The 13,376-nt window shown below is 43.9% G+C and overlaps 1 protein-coding gene across 1 annotated transcript in view; it reads left to right on the top strand.

The window, feature by feature from the left end:
• Window positions 1-551: 551 nt before the first annotated feature.
• The window catches only part of LOC122556982 (synaptopodin 2-like protein), a 98,593-nt gene continuing 85,768 nt past the window's right edge, over window positions 552-13,376 (top strand). Inside the window, exon 1 of the mRNA XM_043704216.1 lies at window positions 552-648. The gene's annotated coding sequence lies outside the window, so the exon portion shown is untranslated. The remainder of the gene's footprint in view (window positions 649-13,376) is intronic.

The raw sequence follows: 13,376 nt of genomic DNA, 5'->3' as shown, positions 1-13,376 counted from the left end.
CCACCACCAACAAGATGGTCAGGCAAAAAGGGATAAAACTTAAATTATTTTAAGAAACATTCTTCCTGTCCCACGCTGTTGTGATGAGCAACAATAACACTTCTTTAAAAATTAAAAGAATTATTGAGTAAAGAGATTGCTGTGAGGAAACTCTGCCAAGGCAGCATGATGAGTAATTTCAAAACATGTTTTCACTAGTTTCTTCTGTTATGATGTGAATTTCTAAACCTTGTAATTTGACCTCTAAGAAGTCTGAGGTAGCTTGATTTTCGATGAATAAATATGTGGAGAAAAAATATGGCAATGACTGCTTTGCAACTGCACAGCAGCTGTAACCAGTTTAATTTTTTTTTCAGTACAAGTCCAGCTTATGTGGGTCAACAAAAGAAATAGTGTTTCACTTGAGTTTCAAATCCACCTCCCTTGCTTTCCCCTCCCCACTCTGTCTCCTCCCTGCTTGTGTAAGTGAAACCAGAGTACAGTGAGGTAGAGAGAATTGTGAATAAGATCCTCTTTAATTCTGAGAGGACGGGAAAGTCAGAACTCACTCTTGCTCGGTCTCTCTCTCTCTCACACACAAATACACACACACTCTTTCCTGTTCCCTGAGCTCTGCTCACTGCAGTAACAAGACGGTTCCAGCCACAGGTAAGGATCCGCAAGGCTTTACTTTTCTTATCTTTGCTATGGCAGTATAAATGGGTGGTGAGAGAGACAGGTGAAAACGTAGTGAAGAGGGCAAAGCAGAAAGCAGAGGAGAAAGCTGACCAGTGGAGAATAGGTGACAGGAGTTTGTGTTTGAAAGCAAATGAGAGAAAGATAGCACAAATGCCAGAGGTCTACAGGGACAAAGCAGAGTAGTGTTTGAACAAGAGGGGAAGGATGTTACTGTGTGGGCACTGGACTTTGTTAGTCAGTGTCCTCCCCCCCCAAGGTGATATTGTCTTGTTGTAGGACAGCCAGGAATAGGAATGGCAATTATTGGATATTTCAGTGCGATGCAGAGAACTTAGCAAGAGTCCCACTCAAAAACTATTGATGCCAAGAGGTTCGGGGTCGGGGGGCGTTGAATTAAGAATTTTAAGATTTGAGACTGACAAGATCTTTGCTAGGCAAAGATTCTCGAGCCAGGGCAGTAAGATCCAACCATGATCAAGCTGAATGACAGAACCGGTTTGTGGGATTCAATGGCCACCGCCTGTTCCTGTGGCATAAGAGATTAGTGGCTGGGCATTTTAAATGAGTGTTTGAAATTGTTCCCTGCCCTGCAATTAGATCAACACATAAATGTTTCCTGGGAAAGGAGTGAGATGAATTAAACTCTGCTCCTGTTCTTCATTAGCCTCTGAATGTTTGTATATGTGTACATAAAATGTTGTGAAACAGCTCCAGTGCTGGAAATTGTGTTTTAATTTGGCCTTTAGTGCGCGAGGCGAGCCAATTAGCTGGCATCGTCTGCCAAGGTAGACTGGAGTGATTCATCAGGATGGCTGTACAGTGTACGGCTGCCTGCCCTGTGAATGGAGCCCAAGTCAAACAAAATCCCTGCCTTGAGCATATTCTCTGCACAAAGCAGAGGCTTCATTGTCCCAGTCCAGGAGGGATTGTGTTGGAGCCTGCCTGTATGCACTGAAACAGAAAACAGGACTATTTGCTGCATCAAAACAAAGCACCCTCACAGTACAACAAACAGCGTTCCCTCCAACACTCATAGACACTGATGTGGGTCAACAATCTGAGAAATTGGGGATCCTGCCTGATTGAGCTTTTAGTAAAGATAAATAGCCACCCAGCACCCCCTAAGCCCCTCTTCCCACCCCACCCAAGAACAAGAAATATACTTTGACAATGAATTAACTGCTACAGTTTGAGTGAAGGCTTCACCCCGAGAGTATTAGTGCTCAGGTTGTGGTGGTTTCAACATTGTGATAGGAATGCATTTGAAACCCATCCCTAATTGCCCTTGAGAAGGTGGTGGTGAACCTTCTTCTTGCTGCATGTGACGAAGATTGCATTAGTCCATGTGTGTGTTACTGCCACGGCAAGTCTTGGCTTAAACGCATGGTTGAGGTTATATAGGAAGCACTCCTGGATTGGAATCCGATTCAGAGTGGGCACATTTATCAGATCATAAGACAACAAAGTTGATGGAGGATTTACTCATTCTCACCTACATGCCTCCAGTAGTCTAAGCAGGCTGTGTATTATTTCAGGGGTTAAATTAGCGTGGTAACCATCATACCATGGCCAGACCCAAGATGGACTAATGAGCCAACTAGACATGTCTCCAGTATAGGTCCTTGTCAATACTGTGCATGAAGTTAGAGGTGATCATGTTCTCATTACCTTTATAATCCTTGTCCTCCACATGAAGACAGCACTATTAAAGAATAGGGGGACTTTGTAATTGTTGAACAATATCAAAAGTTCTATTATTTTCTCATTCTGTTGCAGGATAAGCATAATGCTAGCTGGGCTAGCAGTGGTTATCCATCTCTAATTTCCCCAGCGAAGGGCAACCATCACTTCCCTGATGGTCATAATTTGTTTGAGTTCCTCCCTCCCTTCCATTTCACAATTTGTTACAATTTCTAGATATTACTTGTATGCTATACTTTGATGACCAATGCAAAATACTGTTCAATTCATCAGTCACCTCTTAGTTTTCCATTTTTAATTCTCCAGATTCACTTGCTTAAGAACCAACTCTGACTTTGTTAACTTTTTAAAATATCCATAGAAACTCTTACAATCCGTTCTTATACTTCTAGTCAACTTTCCCTCAACTTTAATTTCCTCCTCATTAATCTTTCAGCCATTTTTGCTGCTTTATTTAATATTCTACCCAATCTTCTAATCTGCCACCCTTCTTTGCGCAATTAAATGGTTTTTTAGTTTAGTTTTATATTTATTGAAATATGTGTATAAAAATATAGTGAAACGTGATTTCTCGCGCATTAAACACAAAGTGTTGCCACATTCCAGCACCATCTTGAAACACCGATATAATGCAAGATTTTACTATAATAGATAAAAGCAAATTACTGTGAATGCTGGAATCTGAAACCAAAAGAGAAAATGCTGGAAAATCTCAGCAGGTCTGGCACCATCTGTAAGGAGAGAAAAGAGCTGACGTTTTGAGTCTAACTGACCCTTTGTCAAAGCTTTGACAAAGGGTCAGTTAGACTCAAAATGTCAGCTCTTTTCTCCTTACAGATGCTGCCAGACCTGCTGAGATTTTCCAGCATTTTCTCTTTTGGTTTACTATAATAGAGTTCATCTTTCTCTCTTCTCCTTGTTCCTCCTTCACTGTTTCTCCACTGCTTGGCATTGGCTGGGGTCTCTGTAACAGACTCCAGGGTCTTGTTTAAAACATTTTATAAGTTTTTCAGTTAATTACTAAATGGTGGCTCCTCACTTTGGAATGTTTCTTTCTCATTGGAAATCTATTGTGCATTCATAAATATCCCTTTAGGTGTCTACTGCTGAATATCTGTCATTCTATCCCTTTACCAGGGATTGGGCAGGTCACCTTAGCCAGCTCTGTTTTGATGCTCTTCATAAGCACCTTTATTTGAAACACTGCTACTACCCAAGGGCAATTATACTGCCAGGATGTTAGTCAGTCTTATCTTGTTCCATATTACCAGGCCCAGTATTCTCCCTGAACAATGATGAAAAACTGCAGATGCTGGACTTCTGAGAGAAAAACAAAAATTGCTGGAGAAACTCAGTAGGTCTGGTAGCCACCAAAGGGAGGGAAACAAGTTAACATTTTGAGTCCAATGACTCTTCTTGAGAAGTTCTTTGCCTGGTCTGTGGTTGGCTGCAAAATGTGGTGTTCTAAGAAACTATTCCCAAAAGATTCTATGATTTCTTCATCCAGGCTACCCTTGCCTGTCTGCTTTTCCAGTCTGTATGTTGTGTGACCCCAACCCCCACCCCACCTTGCTTAATACAATACCTTTCTAACAAGTTGCAATTATTTCTTCCTTTTCACTCCATCTTATCAGATGGTCACTGTTGAGCGATCTGTACACAACTCTCGCAAAGGATTCTTGACTTTATCTTTTGGCATTCCCACCCAAACTGTTTCTGCATCCTGGTTTCCTGAACTTCAGCCCTCTCTGTCAGGATAATGCTTGTCACTCTCCCACCTGTTCCTAGGTTCCTGTCCTTCCTAAACACCATGTACCCCTGACTATTCAAGCTGCGGTTTCAATCATTCTGCAGCCATGTCTCGGTTATGGCGATCAGATCATAGTTGTCTATTTTAATTTGCACTATCAATTCAAGATACTTCAAACATTCATGTGCCAGTGCCTTTAGTTCTGTCCTTGTTTTATTTTTGAAAACTGTAGACTTATCTGTTGATTTATTGTTAGATTTTCACTTGCTATCTCTGCACTTCATGGCCTAGTTATCATTTCTCATTTTAATACCTTTCTCTTGAGCTTTAACTCTGGTCTTTGACTTACTCACCTTCCTAAATTTGACAGTTTTCCCACCCTATTTCGTTCACCAGAACACCAGCTCCAAAAGATTTCAGGTGTACACCACTCCAATGATAAAGGCCCTATTTTCCCCAGTGCTGGTGCCAATGAGCTACTGACTGGAACCCATTTATAGGTGGATGGCACAGCGGCTCATTGGTCAGCACTGCTGCCTCACAGGGACAGGGACCTGGGTTTGATTTCACTGTCAGGTCACTCTCTGTGGGAGTTTGCATGTCCCCCTTGTGTTTGTGTAGTTTTCCTCTGGGTGATCCAGTTTCCTCTTAGAGTCTAAGGATGTGCAAGTTAAACAGATTGGCCATGCTAACTTGCCATAGTGCCCAGGGATGTGCAGGCTAGGTGGGTTAGCCATAAAAATCATAGAATCCCTACAGTGTGGAAACAGGCCATTTGGTCCAACAAGTCCACACCGGCCCTCTGAAGAGTAACCCCCCAGACCCATTCCCCTACCCTATTACTGTACATTTACCCCTGACTAATGCACCTAACCTCTCCACATCTCTGAACACTATGGGCAATTAAGCATGGCCAACCCACCAAATCTGCACATCTTTGTGAGAGGAAACCCACACAGTGATGGGGAGAGTGTGCAATCTTCACACAGACAGTCGCTTGAGGGAGGAATTGAACACTGTGAGGCAGCAGTGCTAACCACTGAGCCACCGTGTCACCTATGGGCAATACATGGCTACAAGGATAGAGTAGAGGAGTGGGTATGGGTGGGAGGCTCTTCAGAGGGTTGGTGTGGATTTGATGAGCTGCTTCCACACTGTAGGGATTCTATGATTCTGCTGAACCAGTCTTTGATCTATGCAGTCCTCCCTGTAATTTGATTTGCACAGTGCTAAGTTAATTACCTGGAGCTTGGTATCTGTGAGATTAGATTAGATTAGATTACATTACAGTGTGGAAACAGGCCCTTCAGCCCAACAAGTTCACACCGACCCGCCGAAGCGCAACCCACCCATACCCCTACATTTACCCCTTACCTAACACTACGGGCAATTTAGCATGGCCAGTTCACCTGACCTGCACATCTTTGGACTGTGGGAGGAAACCTGGAGGTTTGGCTTCTTGACCTAGTGCCTGGGTCCCTACACAAAACTGCTTTCCTTGTTATACCTATGTCACTAGTACCTGCAGAGATCTTCCCTTCCCACCTGAGCAAATGTCTTGAATCTTGTCACAGGACAAACAACAAAGCATTCCTGCACCATGCTGCAGAGAGTGGTGTCTGACTAGGCTGTCCTTATCCTTGCTATTTAAATGGCTTCTTGTACTGGATGTACCTCTTCCAGCCCCCACTCTCATCCACACAAGTTGAAAGAATCTCCAAGTTGTTGGACTTTTGCAAAGGCTGAAGGTTCTTGCACTGTTTCCCTTTGGATCCCCTTCCCTTCCCTGCAATCAACCCTTCTTTCCCTGGCCAATGACTGAATCACAAAACCTGATCCTAACCTGCATAAATAGGCTACACCAACAGCTCATATGACTACTCCATCCCATCAAGGATGTTGGCATTGCTGAGTTGGGCCAGTACTGATTGCCCAGTGGACAGTGAAGTATCAGCCACATTGCTGTGGGTCTGCAGTCACATGTAGGCCAGATCAGGTAAGGATGGCAGTTTCCTTCCCTTTAGTGAAACAGATGGGTTTTTGAAACAATAATCAACACCAGGCTAGCATCTGTATTCTGGATTGTTTAATTGAATTCAGGTTTCACCATCTGTCATGGTGGAATTTGAACCCACCCCCCCCATTGAGCCTGCTTCCCCCAAATCCTGGGGTCCTGGATTACTAACCGAGTGCCAATACCACTACGCAACAGCCACCCTGTATACTTTGAGTGGAAGTTGTTCAAGCTGCAAACACTTACTACAGACTTACTTACTGAGCGACAAGCAGTTTAAGGTGAAAGGGAAAGCTTTAAAAAAGATCTGAGGGGCAATTTTATCAAGCAGAGAGTGGTGCGTATATGGAATTAACTGCCACAGGAAATGGTGGAGGCTGGTACAATTGCAACATTTAAAATCTGGATGGATATATGAATAGGAAGGGATGTTTAAAGGGATGTGGGCCAAATGCTGGCAAATGGGACTAGATTTACATTGGATATCTGGTCAGCATGGATGAGTTGGACCAAAGGATCTGTTACCATGCTGTACAGCTCTATGACTCTATGTATGAACAACACCATATGGAGTATCTAACAGGAATAACAAGTTTATGTAAAGCACCTTTAACACGCTGAAATGCGCCAAGGTGCCCTATAGAAATTATAAGGCAACAGTTGACACTAAGCTATTATGACTAAGCCTCATTAGAAAATAATTGATTTAATCAGAAAGGGAGATTCAAAGGAGCATCTTTAAGGAGGAAGGTGAGACAGAGAGACTGAAGCAGAGGTTACAGGAGTGAATTCCCAAAATCAGAGCTCAGTCACCTGACAGCATGGCAGTCGGAACTGAACGATGAGCATCAAGAATGTGTCAGAGGCTAAAATTGGAAGAGGTAGATATCTAGGGCAGCACAGTGGCCCAGTGGTTAGCACCACTACCTCACAGCACCAGGGACCCAGGTTCAATTCCAGCCACTGATGACTGTCTGTGTGGAATTTGCACGTTCTCCCCGTGTCTGCATGGGTTTCCTTCAGGTGCTCCGGTTTCATCCCACAGTCCAAAGATGAGCAGGTTAGGTGGATTGGCCATGCTAAATTGCTCACAGTGTCCAGGAATGTGCAGGCTAGGTGGGTTAGCCATGGGAAATACAGGTTTGGGGAATTGGGCCTGGGTGGAACGCTCCTCAGAGGATTGGTGTGGACTCAATGGTCTGATTCCACACTATAGGGATTCCATCGGCCTGGGAGCAATCCAAAGGGAGGGACAAGGCTAGAGAGGGATTTAAAGGCAAGGGTGTGAATAACATTGAGGTAGAGAATCAATGTAGCTCAGTAGAGTAGAGGGATAAGGAGTGAAGGGAATTTACTGTGAAGTTGAGGTTTTGGTTTAAATCAAGATTAGAGATTGGGATGTGAGAGGTGGATCAGGAGACAACTGGAACAGATTGTGAAAGACTGATTTTTATTCCCTGTAGTTGAGTGAACAATAAATGTGCAAGCACAGGCAGGATTAGGTGTTAGAAGAAATACATCTTTCACACAGAAAGTTATTAGAACATTGCCAGAAGGCACTTTCGAGGGTAAGATTGAAATATCATCGGAAAAGTTTCAGAGGTAATTTTTAAAAATAAGTTCATAAAAAGACATAGAATTTAATGAACCCATGGAACCCTACAGCATGAAGGAGGCCATTCTGCCCATTCCCATTGCTTGCCTGTCACCTTGTAAATCCTGTCAGATACTTTACAAATTCCCTTTTAAAATACCGCATTGCATCAGCTTCCACCATCTGTCTACATTGAACTTCCTGGACCCCAGCAGCTTCCTCATCTCCCCTCATGATATTCTGTCAACGATTTCAAACTCAAGGCTTCTGCTGTGGTCAAAGGGCTAGCAGGTGTGATGGGCCAAGTGGCTTCCTTCTGCACTGCAAACTCTCAAGAACACTCAACAGTCTAATCCTCAGGTTAATGTATGGTTCAGATAAGGTGCTCTATTAACATGAATGCACTGGTAGGGAGCTCCAGTGAAACACTAATTCCACCAGCTCTGATGCTGAATGAGTTAATAACAGATTCAAGCATCTGGAAGAGCAATATCTCAAATAAAAATAGCTCAAAAGTCAGCCAGAAAATTGTATACGTTACTACTCAAAGGAATACAAGGCGATCTGGTTCCAGACGGGTTAAGCTCTGTGCAAGAGAGGTTTTCAGAATCAAAGGCTAGCTTTCTGTAACTCTGTTCTCATTGAAAGTGCGGTGGAAAAACGAGACGTAATTATGTAGTACCTACAGAGGTTTATGTTCGAATGGAGCCCAATGTGGATGAAAGGTGCTGATTGACCCGGGAGGCTCTGGTCCAAGCTCAGCTGGAAGCACTGAGAATTTGCAGAAACTGTTTAATTCATCAGCAATCCTTATTGCCAGCTTATAGACATCCCACCCATGACAGCCAGTTGTGACACGAAATACTGCAGTCATCTGACCCAGTTTTCTTTTTAGAAATGTTTTATTGCAGATGTTTGCATTTTCAGCGTGTCCGGATTTTATAACCGAGGAATGCCACAATTGCTCAGCACTCGATATTACCACAGCAAAACTCCCACTCTGCACAGCATGGGGTCAGATACAGACAAAAGCTCCCTCTACACCTTCCCCATCAAACACACCCAGGACAGGTACTGCATGGGGTTAGATAAAAACTAAAGCCCCCTCTTCACTGTCCCAATCAAACACTCCAAGGACAGGGACAGCATGAGATTAAACAACATTAAACTCCTTCTTGCACATTTTTACATGTTCTTCTTAAACACTTTCCTTTCAAATTTGGAAACTCCGTAGCTCTTTGTCTTGAGATTTCCAGTCCTCGATACTGAACATTCTCCCGACTGGAGGATCTCTCATGTTCAGGATGTCCTTCATAAAGACTGTGCGCCCTGCTAAGCCCAGGAATTAATCCATCACCTTGTCTGGAGGACCATCAATCTGCTGGATACCCTTTCCAGAGTTATTCCTCCCACCTAGCTGAGAAAAGGACCTCAATAACATCATCCAGGGGAACTTAAATCTCTTGTATACCTATCACAGAAGATGTTACACAATACCAGTTTATAGTCAAACAGTTTTATTTGGAGGCACTAGCTTTCGGAGCACCGCTCCTTCATCAGATCGTTGTGAAGCAGGACCATAAGACACAGAATTTATAGAAAAAGATCACAGTGTCTTATGGTCCTGTCCCTGATGCCCACAACCACCAGATGAAGAAGCAGCCCTTCAAAAGCTAGTGTTCCCAAATAAACCTGTTGGATTATAACCTGGTGTTGCGTGATATCTAACTTTGCCCACCCCAGTCCAACACCAGCATCTCCAAATCATGGAAGATGGATTTGCTGTTAAAACAAGCTATTCTTTGCAGAATTTTGGATTTCTCAATTGGATGATTGTCCATTAACTTGAACAGATACTTTGTTTTATGCAGAATCCTGGATATTCGGACCAATCAGTTCCTTCTTTTTGATCTTGAATCTGTCGACACTGATCTGGTCTCTATGAACACTCTACCTCCATTTTGGTCAAGTGAATCTTCACTCCTAATCTGCTGATTTATCTGAGTTGAAGTAATTCATTTCTTTAGTTCAATTTATGGATTGGGATAGATATATTTGTTCACCTTTCGTGGCTGTCTTTCTGGTGAACTAAACATAGAACATAGAAAAGTCCAGCACAGAACAGGCCCTTTGGCCCACGATGTTGTGCCGAGGTTTAATCCTAATGTAAAATATAATAACTTAATCTACGCACCCCTCAACTCACTGATATCCACGTGCATGTCCAGCAGTCGCTTAAATGTCCCGAATGACTCTGCTTCCACCACCACCGCTGGCAATGCATTCCATGCATTCACAACTCTCTGCATAAAGAACCTACCTCCGACGTCTCCTCTATACCTTTCTCCTAATATCTTCAAACTATGACCCCTCGTATCAGTCAATTCTGCCCTGGGGAAAGGTCTCTGGCTATCGACTCTATCCATGCCTCTCATTATCTTGTATACTTCGATCAGGTCACCTCTCTTCCTCCTTCTCTCCAAAAAGAAAAGTCCGGGCTTAGTCAACCTCTCTTCTTAAGGCAAGCCCTCCAGTCCAGACAGCATCCTGTTAAACCTTCTTTTACCCTCTCCAAAGCCTCTGTATCTTTCCTATAGTAGGGCGACTAGACCTGGACACAATATTCCAAGTGTGGTCTCACCAGGGACTTGTAGAGCTGCAGCAAAACCTCATGGCTCTTAAACTCGATCCCCCTGTTAATGAAAGCCAAAACACCATATGCTTTCTTAACAACCCTATCCACTTGGGTGGCAATTTTGAGGGATCTATGTACTTTTTTTTAGATTAGATTAGATTACTTACAGTGTGGAAACAGGCCCTTCGGCCCAACAAGTCCACACCACCCCGCCGAAGCGCAACCCACCCATACCCTTACATATACCCCTTACCTAAGGCTACGGGCAATTTAGCATGGCCAATTCACCTGACCTGCACATCTTTCGACTGTGGGAGGAAACCGGAGCACCCGGAGGAAACCCACGCAGACACAGGGAGAACGTGCAAACTCCACATAGTCAGTCGCCTGAGGCTGTACACCAAGATCCCTCTGTTCCTCCACACTACCAAGAATCCTGTCTTTAATCCTATATTCAGCATTCAAGTTCAACCTTCCAAAATGCATCACTTCGCATTTATCCAGGTTGAACTCCATCTGCCATCTTTCAGCACAGCTCTGCATCCTGTCTACATGCAGTAGGGTTAGGGTTAGTCATGTTACTAAAGGGACTGTTGCTTAACTTTCACAGAATCAGTCCTGTGCAGGAACAAATCAAAAATTCCCAAGCAGGGATAGGGTCGGAGGAGGTTTGTGCAGTGTTCTAAGATTTATTTGGAGGTAGGTTGTTACCATAAACTGTGGTCCAGCAGAATAAACAGTACTTCCCGACAATGATGGCAAACATCACGTGTCAGTTAGCTTAGACAAAAGACAATCTAAGTCTTTCACACCTTAACCTTAAACATTGTACACATCAATATTATAATGTGTGTGGCTTATTTCCCAGTTCACTCACAGTGCAGGACTATAACTGTCGCTGTTGAGAAATCAAGTGAAAGGGTGAGACCCCTGCAAACCCCCAATCTCCTATCATAATTTGTAAAACTAAAATTCAATTTGTAAATTAAATTGGAAATGAACTCAGTCTCAGTATATGAGGACCATGGATAGGATAAACAGACAAGGTCTTTTCCCTGGTGTGGGAGAGTCCAGAACTAGAGGGCATAGGCTTAGGGTGAGAGGGGAAAGACATAAAAGGCTGCTAAGAGGCAACTTTTTGATGCAAACGGTGGTGCGTGTATGGAATGAGCTGCCAGAGGAAGTGGTGGAGGTTGGTACAATTGCAACATTTAAAAGGCATCTGGATGGGCATATGAATCGGAAGGATTTAGAGGGATATGGGCCAAGTGCTGTCAAATGGGATTAGATTAGGTAGGGGCCAAGTGCTGTCAAATGGGATTAGATTAGGTAGGATATCTGGTCGGCATGGACAAGTTGGACTGAAGGGTCTGTTTCCGTGCTGTACATCTCTATAAATCGATGGTGATCAGGAAGCGATCAGTAGGAGTACAAACCCTTCTGGCTCACTAATGTCCTTTAGGGAAGAAAATCTGCCGTCTTTACCTGGTCTGGCCTACATATGACCCCAGATCCCCAGCAATGTGATTGCCCTTAATCACCCAGCATGGCATTAGGTTTGGCACGGTGGCTCAGTGATTAGCACTGCTGCCTTACAGTGCCAGGGACCCAGGTTTGATTCCACCCTCGGATGACTGTCTGTGTGGAGTTTGCACATTCTCCTTGTTTCTGTGTGGGTTTCCTCCCAGAATTCAAGGATTTTAGGTGGATTGGCCATGGGAAATTACCCAAAGTATTCAGGAATGTGTAGGCTGGGTGGATTAGCCATGGGAAACGCAGGGTTATGGGGATAGGGCAGGACTGGGTGGATGTTCTTCAGAGGGTCAGTATGGATTTGATAGGCCAAATGACCAGCTTCCATGCTGCAGGGATTCTGTTCTGTTCAGATGCTTTCAATAATGCGCAAAATTCCCAGGCATGACTTTTACATAAAAATCCAACCTGGCCAATTACCTCCTCAACAATCTCCAGTTAAGCGATGGAAGGTGTCATCTACAGTGCTGTCAAACAGTATTTCCTGAATGATAACTTGCTCACTTAAGATTCCAGCTCCTGACCTTATTACAGCCCTGTCCAAACATGTCTAGGCGTGATGTGCGAATTACAGCCCTTAACATCAAGGCAGCATTTGGCAAAATGCGGCATCAAGGAACCCGAGCAAAACTGGAGGTGGTGGAAATAAGGGAAAACAGGTTAGAGTTAGACCTTGCACATGGCAAGGCGTCTTTGACTGTTGAATCTCAGCACTATGACAACACTAGGTGTATATGTGCAGAAGTCATTAATGGGGGCAGGACAAGTAAAACGAGCTGTTGGTAAAACACACCGAATTTAGGTGTGTACTGTGACAGAAAAGTAGTGATCCACCCTCTGGGTCAGGAGATCCCGGTTCAAGTATGAAATGTTTCATCAGGTGGATTAAAAATAACTTTTGTTTGTTGTGAGATCTGAGATCTGGTTGTCACTAGCTACACCAGCATTTATTGCCCATCCCTAATGCCCAGAGGGTAGTTAAGAGTCAACCACCTTGCTCAGGGATTGGAGTCACATCTTGGGAAAACCAGGGAAGGACAGCAGTTTTAATTCCTTAAAGGAAATTAATGAACCAGATGGGTTTTTACAACAGCTGACAGTGGTTACACAGTCACCTTTAGACCAGCAGCTTATTGAATACAAAAGTCACCGTCAGGCATGCTGGGGTCAAACCCATGTCCCCAGACTTGAAACATTAACTCGGTTTCTCTCTCCACGGAAGCTGACAGACATTCTGCAGCATTCTCTCTGTTTGCTTCAGATTTCCAGTATCCGCAGTATTTTGCCTTGGGCCAATTTTAATCCAGTGACATTACCCATCCTGTAACCCCTTCCCCATTACCCACCCTGTAAACCCTCTTCCCCATTACCCACCCTATAACCCCTTCCTCATTACCCACGTAATCCCTTCCACATTACCCACCCTGTAACCCCCCTCCCTCATTACCCACCCTGTAACCCCCCCTTCCCC

Source organism: Chiloscyllium plagiosum, chromosome 14 (assembly GCF_004010195.1).
Source record: "Chiloscyllium plagiosum isolate BGI_BamShark_2017 chromosome 14, ASM401019v2, whole genome shotgun sequence".
In the NCBI taxonomy this organism is placed as follows: Eukaryota; Metazoa; Chordata; class Chondrichthyes; order Orectolobiformes; family Hemiscylliidae; genus Chiloscyllium; species Chiloscyllium plagiosum.
This window is presented reverse-complemented; position numbering and strand designations above follow the sequence as displayed.